Source organism: Moschus berezovskii, chromosome 23 (genome assembly GCF_049115385.1).
Source record: "Moschus berezovskii isolate FMDL1 chromosome 23, NW_MosBer_1.0, whole genome shotgun sequence".
NCBI classification, from domain to species: Eukaryota; Metazoa; Chordata; class Mammalia; order Artiodactyla; family Moschidae; genus Moschus; species Moschus berezovskii.
Window position 1 is genome coordinate 17,657,087 of NC_142482.1, and position 15,757 is coordinate 17,672,843.

General features: G+C 38.7%; 1 pseudogene; it reads left to right on the forward strand.

Moving 5' to 3' along the window:
• The first annotated feature begins 1,133 nt into the window (after positions 1–1,133).
• On the forward strand, positions 1,134–8,040 carry LOC148774093 (BRO1 domain-containing protein BROX pseudogene; annotated as a pseudogene).
• Positions 8,041–15,757: the final 7,717 nt, after the last annotated feature.

The following is a 15,757-nucleotide window of genomic DNA, read 5'->3' on the forward strand; positions in this document are numbered from 1 at the left end:
TAATGCAATTTACAGCAACATGGATGAACCTAGAGACTGTCATACTGAGTGAAGTCAGTCAGACTGAAAAAGACAAATATTTTATGATGTCACTTATACGTGGAATCTAAAATAAATGGTACAACTGAGCTTATCTGTGAAACAGAAATTGAGTCACAGATGTAGAAAACAAACTTATGTTTACCAGGGAGGAGAAGAAGGGGAAGGAACGACTTGGGAGATTGGGATTTACATGTATACATTACTACATATAACATAGATAACTAATAAAGACATGCTGTATAGCACAGGGAACTCTACTCAATACTCTGTCATGGCCTATATGGGAAAAGAATCTTAAAAAGAGTGGATGTATCTATATGTATAACTGATATGGTTTGCTCTACACACAAAACTAATACAACATTGTAAATCAACTATACTTAAATAAATTTTTTAAAAAGGTAGATAGAGCAAGATGCTGGCATCTTCCTTTTATATTTGAACATATGATGACTTGGAGATAAGAACATTGGAGACACACGTTTTTACGCTTGTTTGTCAAACTTGGGATCATTAGCTTAGATCCAGCAAACTATCCTGTCTAGACATTTAAGACATTTTACAGTGAAATAAGATGGGTATCTAGACAGGGCAGCTGTGTTAAGAGAGAGTTTCCATTGTTTTTATCAAGCTAGAGGAGATGCCCGCACGTAGAACTTGACTAATGAAAATAGAAAGAATGGTAATGATGCAGATTATTTAAGAAGTGAGAGAGAAACAGAACAGCGTTTACTGTGTGTAAAGTCACTTTCAGCAAAAAGTGGAATCTTTCTCTGTCCAGAGGGAAAAGATGAATATACATGTAGGCAGAGAGATATGAGAGCTCACTCTAGATGGATTTTAGCTGAGATGGAGGGTTGAAATGAGGAGTGGGATGGAAGCTTTGAGAAGAGGAAGGTCAGGCAATTCCTGTCTTGTCATCACTGAAGAACTAGCACAGTGATCTGCCAAGTGATTTCACAGGTCTGGAAGGGATCCAGCTGAAGCTTGGCCAGTCACTTCTGCACTTGATCTAGTACTGCTCAGGGGCTGAAGCAAAATTAAAGGAAAGAAAGGTGGGAACCATCCAGACTGGGACTGACCAGGTGGGCATGAGGGGTATGGAAGCGGTACACCTTGGCCAGTGGAAGGGTAGCTCTGCGGGCTGCCCAGGGGCTGCTGTGCTGCCGGGGAGTCCAGTGTGCCATCTGGTGCGGCTTGTCCATCAGAAAGGCTAATCAAAAACTGCTAACTACTGAGAAATCCTACTCTTCTCTGTGGTGACCTAAATGGGGAGGAAATCCAAAAAAGAAGCATATATGCATACATATAGCCAATTCACTTTGCTGTAAGCAGAAACCAACACAATACTGTAAAGCAACTACACTTCAATAAAAATTAATTAAAAACACTACTTTTACATTTTCTCTCTGTCCTATCAGAAGATTAAAAAAAAAAAAAGATTAATCTCCTGTCTCTTGAGCATAAGCTCAGGTTTCCTGGGGCTTCATCTTACTTTTATTGAAATGTTTAGCTGTATAATGTTAATACCCTTTGTATATGAACCACAAAAAAAGTAAAAGAACCAAGCAGGCTCTAGTGAATTAAGAGTAGAGAAAAAAATGTCAATCATACGCCCTATAGGAAAAGAATAGCCAGGACAGATACCAACACTGTTATAATACAGTGCAGTGCCTAACCATAAAGAAAGAAAAATAGTTCTCAAGGTACCCATTCCAGAGAATAGCTGATTTCATGAAAAATTTAAGGATTTGAAAAATTATTCTGACTCAGGCTCATTCTAAAGTGCTATATTTGACATGAAAGAGAAGTAAAAATTCAACAAGTTTGACTTTTCAGAAGTTTTATTTGTTTGTAATTCCATCTTCCTAATTATGTGGGCCTTGGTTACTAAAGCTGGAGAAGGAAATGGCAACCCGCTCCAGTATTCTTGCCTGGAGAATCTCCTGGACAGAGGAGCCTGGGGGGCTACAGTCCAGAGGGCTGCAAAGACTTGGACATGACTGAAGTGACTAACGCTGGTCACTGAAGCAAGCAAACAGAAGCACCCAGAACTTTACTTTAGACTTGGTAGTAACAGAAAATAAATTATTATGCAGTGTAGTTACCACATACTCAAAAAAATTTTGCCCTTAATGCAAAAATTGAATTGCTAAAAATTAAGATTAATCCTACCCAGGGGATGACAGAGGATGAGATGGTTCAATGGCATCACCGACGCGATGGACATGAGTTTGAGCAAGCTCCAGGAGTTGGTGATGGACAGGGAAGCCTAGTGTGCTGCAGTCCATGGGGTCCCAAAGAGTCGGACATGACTGAGCGACTGAACTGAACTGAACTACCTTGGGGAAAATCATTTGGATCTTTGCATTCCCATAGTTTTAATGTGAAGATATTTTTTAAAGTAAAACAAAACCCATGGGATAAAAGTATGCCAAAATACAATAAACAGATTATATTATTTTGTGTATATTGACAAATTGATATATAAAGGTGATAAGGAAATTAAAAGACCTGGAATAACCAACACAGTAGTAAAGGAGGAGAATAAAGTCAGAGGGCTAATGCTACCAGATCTCAAGACTTACTAGATAAGTTGCAGTTATCAAGACATCAAAACAGCCAAGCACATCCATGGAGCAGAATGGAGAACTTACAAATCAACCCATACCAATATAGCTAACCAATCTTTCACAAAGAAGCAAAGGTAATCTAATGGAGAAAGGATGGTGTTTTCTTTTTTTAAAGTTTTTATTTTATATTGCAACATAGCCAATTAACAATACTGTGATAGTTTCAGGTGGACAGCAAAGGGACTGAGCCACAGATGTACATGCATCCATTCTCCCCCAAACTCCCTTCCCATCTAGGCTGTCACATAACATTGAGTAGACTTCCCTGTGCTATACAGGAGGTCCTTGTTGGTTATTCATTTAAAATATAGCAGTGTGTATATGTTGATCCCAAACTTCCTAACTATCCCTTCACCCCACCTTTCTCCCTGGTAACTGTAAGTTCATTTTCTAAGTCTGTTTTGTTTTTTGTTTTCCTTTTGTTGTTGTTTTTAAACAATGGTACTAGAACAGGTGAACCTCTACATGCAGAAAAATAAATTGAGACATAGACACGAATTCTACTTAGGGTTCATTCAGCTTCTTGAAGGTTCTAGGTTTATGCGCTCTGCTGTGATTAGTTACTTAGTCATGTCCGACTCTTTGCAACCCCATGGACTAGCCCACCAGGCTCCTCTGTCCACAGGGATTCTCCAGGCAAGAATACTGGGGTGGGTTGCCAAGCCCTCCTGCAGAGGATCTTCCCAACCCAGGGATTGAACTCAGGTCTTCTGCATTGCAGGTGGATCCTTTACCATCTGAGCCACCAGGGAAATTCAAGGATACTGGAGTGGGTAGCCTATCCCTTCTCCAGGGAGTCTTCCCACCCCAGGAAATGAACTGGGGTCTCCTGCATTGCTGGCAGATTCTTTACTGACTAAGCTACCAGGGAAGCCCCTGTAGGTTTATATCTTTTTTTTTTAATTATTTTTATTTATTTTTTTAAAATTTATTTTATTGGAGGCAAATTACCTTACATTAATATATTGGTTGGTTTTGCCATACATATTGACATGAATCCGCCCCGGGTGTACATGTGTTCCCTCTCTTGAACCCCGCTCCCACCTCCCTCTTCCCCATATCCTCCCTCCAGGTCATCCCCGTGCACCAGCCCCAAGCATCCTGTATCATGCGTCGAACCTCAAATTTAGGAAATTTTCAACCATTATTTTTGGGTGCTCTTTAAGTCTCTCTTCCTTGTTTCCTTTTAGGATTCCTATAACACAAACGATGGATCTTTTGTTATTTCCCCTCAGATCCCTAACGTCCTTTCTCTCTCTCTGATGGATGCTAGTTAGTTGCCCTGTCACTGTGCTGATTCTCTAGTCCTGGAGCTCCTAGCCACTTTGCTTCCTTCTTTCCAATTTTTTTTTTTTTTTCTTTTGGCTTCCTTTGGCATTTTTCCAGGGCTTATAGTTTTATATAGCAGATAAGAGCAGGGCAAAATGAGTTTACAAAATCATGCCTAGACTGCTATTCTTCTTTAAAAATATCATTCTGATACTTTTGTAGAGACTAAGCTGATTATCAGTGAAACTAATGGACCAATAAATAACTATTGCAATAGTTGAGGTTAATGTGTGAAACCTATCACTGAAGTGGAAAGGGGTAATAAATCAGAAGATATTTTATGATTAAATCAACTGAACTTTCACCTAGTAACTTGAAGCTTCATTGATATGTACTGTAGTTTTGTTTTGTTTTTTTAAATCTAGAATCCTTTTCCTATAACTTTCAAACCATGGTAACAGTAGTAATAATAATAATAACTTATATGATAACACTCATATGTGGCATCTAATTTTAAAAAATGATACAAATGATCTTATTTACAAAACAGAAACAGACTCACAGACAAAGAAAACAAATTTATGGTTACCAAAAAGGAAATGTAGGGGGAAGGGACGAATCAGGAGTTTGGGATTAACATAAGCACACTCCTATACATGATAATCGACAGAGATCTACTGTATACAGGACATAGAACTCTACTCAGTATTCTGTGACAAGCTATATGAGAAAGGAACCTAAAAAAGAACTAATATATGTATATGTATAACTGACGGAGAAGGCAATGGCAAGCCACTCCAGTACTCTTGCCTGGAGAATCCCATGGATGGAGGAGCCTGGTAGGCTGCAGTCTGTGGGGTCGCTACTGGTCGGACACGACTGAGTGACTTCACTTTCACTTTTCACCTTCATTCATTGGAGAAGGAAATGGCAACCCACTCCAGTGTTCTTGCCTGGAGAATCCCAGGGGCAGAGGAGCCTAGTGGGCTTCCATCTATGGGGTCACACAGAGTCGGACACGACTGAAGTGACTTAGCAGCAGCAGCAGCAGCATGTATAACTGAATCACTTTGCTGTATAACTTAAACTAACACAACATTACAAATCAAATATACTCCAATAAAGATTTTAAAATATGAGATCAAGTCTGGAAGAAACATGAATGAAATAAAATTAATCATCATGTTGTCAATAAAAATCAAGATGCTATTTTGTGTTAACTATTGTGCTAATGCCTTAAATAGACATTGTCGGGTAATCATCTTACAGAAATAATTGTATTAGGTGATCACTTATAATAACAGTTTTTTAAAATTGAGATTGCTATGGTTTAAACTGGTTAAAAAAAACTTGTCCATGTCCGCCCAACTAGTAAATACAGAGTTGTGACTTGGGCACAATCTTTAAACTTTGTGGTTAACTGTCTCAATATTAAATCAACAGATAATTAATGACTTGATGCTCACTTTTTAAAACCAAAATAATAAGCACATTCTTACTAATGTTTTGAAATCTGCTGTTAAAGTTTCAAGTATATTTGAACTGCTTAAATTCTTACTCTGTATTGAAATCTTAAGACAAAGTTTCCCTCATAATCTAAAACAAAAACATAGTATCCATAAGAAACAATAAATTCCACCGTGTTTCATCAGAACTCATGTCACTGACTCATGCCTAACTAGCAAGTTACTGGCCTAAGTAAGAAGGGTTATGTGCCCTTGAAGAAGTTACATTAGATTATATTTAACACCAATTTCCTGCCATTCTGGCCTCTTCCCACCCAGCCAAGGAGAACTAGAGGAATAAAAGATCCAGTAGTGACTGAACAACACAGTGTCACAAATTAACAGTTTGTAATTGCTCCTCCCTTCTCTTCAATAGTCTCCAGGCATCACAGGCTGCAGATCTAAGAGAAATGACACAAACATTTCCATTGATAATAAGTGTTTGGCAACAATGATCTCTTCTATCATGTATGATAGACCTTGAATTAGTCACTAAATTCCTGTGCTAGATATAGTATGCTTCTAACTGGTTAACAATGCCGATTCACAATGAGACTCTGAAATTGCTATTCCATTTGTCTTATTCTGAAAACTAGTTTCTGGAGCAATTAGTGGCATATTCTTTTACTAGCTCTCAAAATCCTTTCTGATTATTTTAATGAGGGAGAGGATGGATCAAGAATTTCCATATCATCTGTCATAACCTAAGAGAGCACTGCATTTTGGGTTAGGTGAATTTGTATTAATACATTTCTAAAAATGATTATTTTCTATCTATAAATTGGAGCAAATGTGAATTACAATGTTAACTTTGTTCTAAAATTCCTCAAAGAAATATTGGGAAGAGATACCAAAATTGGTCCACTTAAGTGCTTTTGTAAAATTACATCCATAAGGGATCATTTGGTAATTTGAGGGTAATTATTAGTTTAAATATGTTAATAACTTTATTTTAATATATAAATATCATTTATACTATGATAATTTATATAAATATACATTTTAGTCTTACTAAAATTATTTTGTTACCCCATAATGTATCATAAATAATTTAAAACATATGACTGGCCTAACTTTATCAAAATTATTAGGATTTGAAAGTTAAATAGAAAAATTTAATGAATAGATTTCTTGTCAGGAGTTTAGAAAATTTGTTCAAGGTTAGGTTTGTGATGCAAGTAGAAATGCACTTAATCATATGTTAATTAAATCAAAAGAAAACCATGTGACCGATGGTTTAAACTTTTCTTCAAGCATCTTCCCTTAGTCAACAGAATACCTGTCACTACTGCACCAGGCACTAATTTATGATGGATTTTTAGTGTCCTTGGAAGAGTTGAGTCATTCTTGAGGACCTTTTCCATAGATGAACACAAAGCAGAATATTCAGGGAATCATACAGATGCTTGAGGTGCTAAGGTCAAACATCTGAATATTTTTAAAAACAGCTACTTTTCATTGGCCTAAAGCACAAATTTATGGAGCAACTCATGTGGTGCCAGGGATCATAGGTACACCAGGAAACAGACAGGAAACCTGCCGTCGGTCTTACAGTTGACAATACACATGCAGCTTAGCAGACTCCAAGTTCGTATTGTAATTACCCACAATGCTGAGGGATTTTTCTGAATATCTTCCCTCAAGTATATACACCTGGTAATCTATATATCTCATTATTTATCTTCTTCACATGTTCGTGTAGGATTTAGAGGCACGACTCATAGAAGCTTACATCATCCAGTGTCAGGCTGAAGCTCAAGAAGTAAAAATTGCTCGAGCAATTGAGCTGAAACATGCTCCTGGACTAATTGCTGCTCTGGCATATGAAACAGCCAATTTCTATCAGAAAGCTGATCATGCTTTATCCAGTTTGGAGCCTGCATACTCTGCTAAATGGAGAAAATATCTTCACTTGAAAATGTGTTTCTACACAGCTTATGCTTATTGTTATCATGGTCAGACTTTGTTGGCTAGTGATAAATGTGGTGAAGCAATCAGGTCGCTCCAAGAAGCAGAAAAATTTTATGCAAAGGCAGAAGCATTATGCAAAGAATATGGAGAAACCAAAGGACCTGGACCAACAGTCAAACCTTCGGGACACTTGTTCTTTAGGAAACTTGGAAATCTTGTGAAGGACACTCTAGAAAAATGTCAGCGAGAAAATGGATTTATTTACTTTCAAAAAGTTCCAACAGAAGCCCCACAACTGGAACTCAAAGCAAATTATGGTCTCGTAGAACCTGTACCTTTCGAATTTCCTCCTCCAAGTGTGCACTGGACACCAGAAACGTTGGCTGCTTTTGATCTCACCAAAAGACCCAAGGATGACAGTGCTAAACCCAAACCAGAAGAAGTGGTGAAACCTGTGAAAGAACCAGATATCAAACCTCAAAAGGACACTGGGTGCTACATCTCCTAAAATACATTGATCCAGTGTGCACTTTGAATTTCTCTACCAGTAGATAGGATAAACCATGGAACTTCATGTATCTTGCAATGATTTCTCTAAAGCCTATAGAATTAATTTAGTACGTTCAGAGGGAACCTTCCTTCAGTTTATTCTTGATTTCTAACACAGTAGAGAAGGCAATGGCAAGCCACTCCAGTACTATTGCCTAGAAAATCCCATGGATGGAGGAGCCTGGTAGGTTGTAGCCCATGGGGTCGCTAAGGGTCGGACACAACTGAGCGACTTCACTTTCACTTTTCACTTTCACACATTGGAGAAGGAAATGGCAACCTACTCCAATGTTCTTGCCTGGAGAATCCCAGGGACAGGGGAGCCTGGTGGGCTTACGTCTATGGGGTCACATAGAGTCGGACACGACTGAAGTGACTTAGCAGTAGCAGTAGCAGTTAGCATGGAGAAATGAAGGCACAATGCAATTCAAGAACTTAGAGTGCCAGACAAGTCTAAGTTGAGGCAAAAATACTACAATAAACAATATCCCAGGGATCTGAGCCATTTTATTCACATAAGAAGACAGAGGAGGAAAAAATCCTGGCCCAGGAACTAGGAAGTCAGGCACCAAGTCCTTTGCTACACTATATTCATAAATATCTAGTGGTAAAAGCTAGTGACGTCTTTTGAAACTTGGGTTGCCTCATCTATGAAATAAGAGCAGTGAACCCACAATCCTCAGTCATCATTCAATTCTACATGTATGTGATTCATAACTTCAGATATATATGCACTGAAGAATGTTATGTCAACCATTTGAAATAAACATTACCAGCTTCTACTTGACAAGGCAGAGAGAGTTTTCCTACATAAAATTTTTTAAAGTTTTTGTTGCTGTTGTTGCACTGGGTCTTCATTGCTGCATGGGTTTTTCTCTGCTTGCGGTGAATGGGTGCACTCTCCGGTGCGGTGGTCAGGCTTCTTACTGAAGTGGCTTCTCTTGTTGCGAGCATGGGCTTTTTAGGGCACTCAGGCTTCAGTAGTGACAACAGGCAGGCTCAGTAGTTGCGGGTCCCGGGCTCTAGAGCAGAGGCTCAATAGTTGTGGCACAGAGGCTCAGGGATTGAACGCACATCTCCTGCACTGGCTGATGAGTTTTTTACCACTAAGCCACCAGAGAAGAACCCTACATGTTTTTAATGTGCAGAGTTGGCTCTTCAATACCTTTGGACTATAGGAATACCTATGTCCTGCATTTCTACTGAACATGAAATTCAAATTTAGCTAAATTGCTTTTTCCTTTGTATACTATCTCCATTTCAATAATTCGAATAAATGTCATAAAATTTAAGGAATAAAATGATTATTCTTGTCTGTTTACAATTTCATATTTGAATACATATATTTTATACATTAATACAGATAAAACTAATTTTGAGAGGATTTATAATTGTATATGGCAAGCAAAGGGGCTTCCCTGGTGGCTCAGATGGTAAAGAATCCACCTGCAATGCAGGAGACTCGGGTTCTGTCCCTGGGTTGGGAAGATCCCCTGGAGGAGGGCATGACAACCCACTCTAGTATTCTTGCCTGGAGAATCCCATGGACAGAGGAACCTGGTGGGCTACAGTCCACGGGGTTGCAAAGAGTGGGACACAACTAAGTGACTAAGCATGCACTTATGGCAGACAAAAATGTATGCAACTTTGAGCCAAAAATTAGATGTCTAATTTCCAGTTACATAATTTTCTGGCTCCAAATGGAGAGGAACCAGGATGCATACAAAAAGAGGCTTGGGACTCTTTATGAGGGTGAGGTGTTCAAACTAATAGATAAGTGATTGAACGTAAGCTCCAACTATTTTTCAGTTTTGTCTTTCCTTTTCTGACTTTTCTGTTGTCTCTTTGTTTCAGCTTGACTAATAAATTTCATTTGACTAACTTTTAAGGCACAAACATGAGGATACTATAGGGAATATAAACTGTCCTCGAAAAATGTATATGTCATTTATCATATATTATCATATATGAATATTTATTTTTATAAAATTTAAATATTTAAAATGTTTAAATTTAAGTTTAAATATTTAAAATTAAAATTTATATTTATAAAATATAAATATTATACTTATTTTATAAATACTTTAAAAATATTTACTTTGCCAACAAAGGTCCGTCTAGTCAAGGCTATGGTTTTTCCCATGGTCATGTATGGATGTGAGAGTTGGACTGTGAAGAAAGCTGATTGCCGAAGAATGGATGCTTTTGAACTGTGGTGCTAGAGAAGACTCTTGAGAGTCCCTTGGACTGCAAGGAGATCCAACCAGTCCATTCTAAAGGAGATCAATCCTGGGTGTTCATTGGAAGGACTGATGCTAAAGCTGAAACTCCAATACTTTGGCCACCTCATGCGACGAGTTGACTCACTAGAAAAGACTCTGATGCTGGGAGTGATTGGGGGCGGGAGGAGACAGGGATGACAGAGAATGAGATGCCTGGATGGCATCACCGACTCGATGGAGGGGAGTTTGAGTGAACTCCGGGAGTTGGTGATGGACAGGGAGGCCTGGCGTGCTGTGATTCATGGGGTCGCAAAGAGTCGGACACGACTGAGTGACTGAACTGAACTGAACTGATGATAAATAAATATATTTATCATACATATGAATATTTATCTCATACTATGATATCTTTATACAACAATAAGGTGTTAAATATTCCAAGAATGAGAATGAATAATTATAAATTAACCTGAAATTTTTTTACCATCTTCTAGGTGACTGTTTATTTTCGGAATTTGTTTCTTAAGTATGACTTCTAAAGTGCTGAATCTAGACTTGCTTCCATGTCATAAGTGTTGAAATTCCTATCCTTACCTGATACATTTTATTTTATTTTTAGTTTATTTATTTTAACTGGAATGTGCTCTGTATATCAATGGACTAATAAGGACCTAATTTTTATTGGTTTCTTTCTAAATAACATATTTTGAATAATTGTGGCTAAGTCAGTTACCATTATAATATGAAAGCAAATAAAAATGTCACATAAAATGTTTTCTTTCTCAAATATTTTACGATCAACATTGAAGCAATAATTTTTGTGAGCAAATCATGCCATATTGAACTCTGATGACCTGATACTGTGATACTCAAATTTCGTTTTGTGAGTGCTAGCTTTTCTTGGGCTCATTTCTATTCTGTCACTTCTCCCGCTGAGAAGCCTTAGTGCCTGACTCTGTCCCAGTCAGGGGCTAGACCTTTGCACAAGGCCTCCGCCATTTTCAGACCCATCCATACTCCTAATCGACAGCTCCAACTCTGCACCTCCAGTGCAGTCAGGCTGTCTTCTCAGATTCATCATTCCCCACCCAACATACAAAATGGATGATGGACAGTTATGATGGTCTTTAATCTTTGGTCCATGGTCTGTTGCTGAGCACAAGTGGACTTACCTCTGTCCCTGCTCTGCTACCATCTGACCCCTCAGGGACTCTGTTGGGACCGTGCTGATTCTCACTACTTTTCTTCATAAGTCACACAGGTTTTCAGCTTAGTCTTTTTGGTGCAGAGCCATTCACTCTATGTACTTTATTTTATTAATAAAAAATTATCATCTTGGGAAGAAAGTGTGAGGATCTCTTGTAGTATTGTTTCCAATTATTTCTATAGCTAGACAAAGAATGAATCCTGTCTCTCCAGCTAGATTATGGGCAGCTGCTGCTGCTGCTGCTAAATCACTTCAGTCGTGTCCGACTCTGTGTGACCCCATAGACGGAAGCCCACCAGGGGGAGCCTGCCCATATAATGGCCTGCTGTATGGGCAGCTATTACACCTTAAATTCATTAAATAAACGTGTTTAAGTAATAGGGATAAAAATAAAAGGAGTCCATTGCCCCAGTAGAATCTAATAGATTCAGTGTTGATTATCTGTCTGAACTTGCACAGAGTGTGTTGGGGCAGGAGTCTATCAGCTTGTGAAGAAGAGGTAGGAAGAGAAAGGTTGTTAGTCTGCAGGGAAAAAAAGAAATAGCCTATATAAACCTACAAGGAAGTGGATGGACTTTGTGCTTTGTAGCAGTTTTGTTTTTTGTAATAATTCCTTAGGTATGTGTGTGTGTGTGTGTGTGGTGTTTTTGCTGGGATCTGGCATGAGTAACTATACAGTTTTCCTCCCTAACATGTACTCCATGAACCAACATCATCATTATCACTTGTGAATTTGTCAGAAAGAGGAAACTTCAATACTACTTCAGATGTATGGAAACAGAATTCTCATTTTTAACAAAATCTTCATCACCACCATGCCCTTCCTCCCCCAAGCCTGGTGATTCTTAAGTACATTTAATTTTGAAACCTCCTGGTCTATATCATGTGTAGGATACAGTGTGGGTGGAATAGGTCGTGTGGTCATCGCTACAGATAAGCTTGGCCATGCAATTGGAACAGATTATAAGACTTGTTCACTCTATTAAGCTCTTTTATGAAGCTGTGCTGTGCTGTGCTTAGTCTCTCAGTCATGTCCAAAAGCTAGGGATCCAGAAAAATGCATCCATTCACACAATCTGGCATAAGAATTTCAGGGATTTTCAGAGCCCATCTAGAGTTCAAATATGAAATGCAATTGTTAGTTGTAAGTTAAGTAAGTGACAAGATCAGATTTGTGCTGTGGAAAAATAAATAGCAGTGGTTCAAAGGAAGGAGAAAATAGAGACAGACAAGATTCAGAGGCCATTTTAAGATCCAGTTAGGAGAAGTGTAATTTCTCAACATATATTCAGTACCTGTGCAGTACTTAGTCTCTCAGTCATGTCTGACTCTTTGCGAACCAATGGACTGTAGACCACCAGCTTCCTCTGTCCATGGGGATTCTCTAGGCAAGAATACTGGAGGCGGTTGCCAAACCCTCCTTCAGGGGATTTTCCCAACCCAGGGATCAAACCAAGGTCTCCCACATTGCAGGTGGATTCTTTACAGTCTGAGACACCAGGAAAGCCCATATATATGCAAAATCCAGGAAAGAACATTTAAATTTTAGATCGGAATGCAACTGTTAAATATTCAAACTGATGAATGAGGATCAGTTAGTTGCTAAACAGAAGTCTGCACACTTAGTCTAATCCTATTTTCTGCTCCCAGATTTGAATAGGATCCTTTCATCTTGACTCATTAGGAATCGCCATGAGCTTCTGCACAGCTCTAGAGATCTGTATATTTACCTGGTACCAAACCCTCTGCAGTGACTTTTGTAACATGGACATCAATTCCACTATTGTCATAGGTTGTTCATTTCTTCAAAAGACCTCCCTCTGCAGGGGTCTGTGTTCCATCTCCTCTCCACTGTAGAAGGCTGAAGAAAGATTCTTTCTTCAAGGCTGAAAGTTCTGCTTACCATCCCATCCTGAAGGAGGAAACTACGTGATTTTCTTTTTGTTTGCTCCAACAATTTTCTACTCATGCTTCCTCTCCCTAATGATTTTTCTGAGGTGACCTCTTTCCATCCCTTCCCCTGCAGCTACCCAGTTACCCAGTCTGATTTAAATTAAAAAAAAAAAAAAGCCTTTAAAATAAAAAATAAAATACTCTTTAAAGTGATATTTGAAGCAAAACTTGTCATAAAGGACAGTTTTACTGCTTGCAATGATTGTAGCTGACTTTGTCTTTAACTTCTAAATCCAGACTTATAAGTGATTTTTAGTACCCACTCATGTTCTTCACTTTTCACTTTCACACATTGGAGAAGGAAATGGCAACCCACTGCAGTGTTCTTGCCTGGAGAATCCCAGGGATGGGGGAGCCTGGTGGGCTGCCATCTATGGGGTCACACAGAGTCGGACACGACTGAAGTGACTTAGCAGCAGCAGCATGTTCTTGAGTGCTTAGTCTATGTGAGTATTGTCCAGGACTTTAAGTGAAATCACTCATTTAGTCTAAGCAGTAACCCTGACAGGTATCATAATAGGTTTAACATTTTGTATATATGTCAAACTCTGAAGACTCATTCTATTGAAAAGAATCAGCACGCTTCAGTAGATCTTAACATAAAAAATACTGTGTTGAAGACCATGCTCCTCTTTGGTGTCATAGTTTCCTAAACTGAAATGCAGTAGCTAAAAAACATCTGCAAATAAGAATAATGTGTGAGTCTTATTTAAAGTTTTAGGTCAGTTTCGCCACGATACATCGTTCACCATCTGTCAAGTTGTCGGCCTGTGGAAGGTCTCCAGAGAATAAAGAATATTCAGCTAGAAACAGTCTCCTCCAATTTTCTCTTCAAATAATGACTTAGGTCAAAATGGCTCTTACTCGGTCACTGCTAAATAATATTTCTGATATGTTTGACATGTTACTCTGCATTCCATCAAACCAAATTTTGATCATATTTTATAAGACTTCTGATATGCAATGACTTTCTCTCAGTGAGCTCTCAAATGTGGTAATTGATGTCCAAGATCTACCTCTTATCAATTTAGTTTTTGCTTTAAATTTTTCTTTGCTATTTCTTTTCTCTAGACCCTGGCATTACTTCATGATATATTAGGACCTATGTTCAGTTACTTAGTTTCCTCATCCATAAAATGGGACTATAATAGTGACTACATTGTAACGTTATTATGAGGATAAAATGAGTTAGTATAGGGACTTCTAACCGATTTATTATTAAAATACAGGGTTAAAAATTAATTTGCTTCTCTGAGTAAAACAAGAATGATAATTAAAGGGGAATTATTTGCATGCTTTACATACTTCTGTTCACTCATTGCAGGAACATGCATGTCTGTTAAGCTACCAGCATGACTTAATCCAATAATGTGCTTTTTTTACATGAGGTTCCTCATGGTCCCAAGAATATATTTGACTCTTCTGATGTATCTTTCCTGCACTTAGAGACTTTGTTTTCTCTCTTCCTATGTTGCTCCACATTTGTTTCATTATGCTCTTGCCTGTATAATGTGCATTAAAGATGTAAATGTTTTTGCTCTTTTAACTCCAAGAAAGTTTTTGTAATATAAAAAAGCAATCAATAACCGCTCAAATATTAGTGGACAAAGATGTTAAACAAAACTGGTCATAGGCAGATCATCTTCCTCCCCCAGCCTGCTGCCCCAAGCAAAAGTAATCAGCCTCCTCCTCCAATCCCAGGCTCTTTCCCTCATGGTGGAGTGTACTAGGTCAGGGGTCCCCAACCCCAGGGCCACAGACTGGTACTGGCTTGTGACTTGTTAGAACTGGGCCACACAGCAGGAGGTGATGAACAGGTGAGCCAGTGAAGCTTCATTGTGTTTACAACTGCTCCCCATTGCTTCCATTACTCGCTGAACTCTGTCTCCCATCAGATCAGTGGGGGCATAATAAATGTAACGTGCTTGAATCATCCCAAGACCACCCCCATCCCTGTCCATGGAAAAATTGCCTTCCGTGAAACTGGTCTTGTCTTCCATGAAACTGGTCCCTGGTGCCAAAAATGTTGGGGACCAGATCATGTTCATCTAGCTTGTTATTCTAGTCTCCATCTGGAGCGAATCAATTCGTGCTGTAACCAAGAAGTATGAATCACTGTAAGAAATTGTATTAGTGTGGAATAAGTGTAATATTTTCATTTATGGGGGGTGGGGATTAGTTTTCATTAGCATATTAATCTAAGCTTCCCTCCATTTTCCCAAAATAAAGAGCAGTCAATTGATGTACTGCATTAGGGCTAGCTATCACTTGACTTCCTCCAAATGGTGCAGCTCTTAAACTGCCTTGTTTCCTCTCTGCTGCTAAAGTCGCTTCAGTCATGTCAGGCTCTGTGCAACCCCACAGATGGCAGCCCACCAGGCTCCCCCGTCCCTGAGATTCTCCAAGCAAGAACACTGGAGTGGGTTTCCATTTCCTTCTCCATTGCATGAAAGTGAAAAGTGAAAG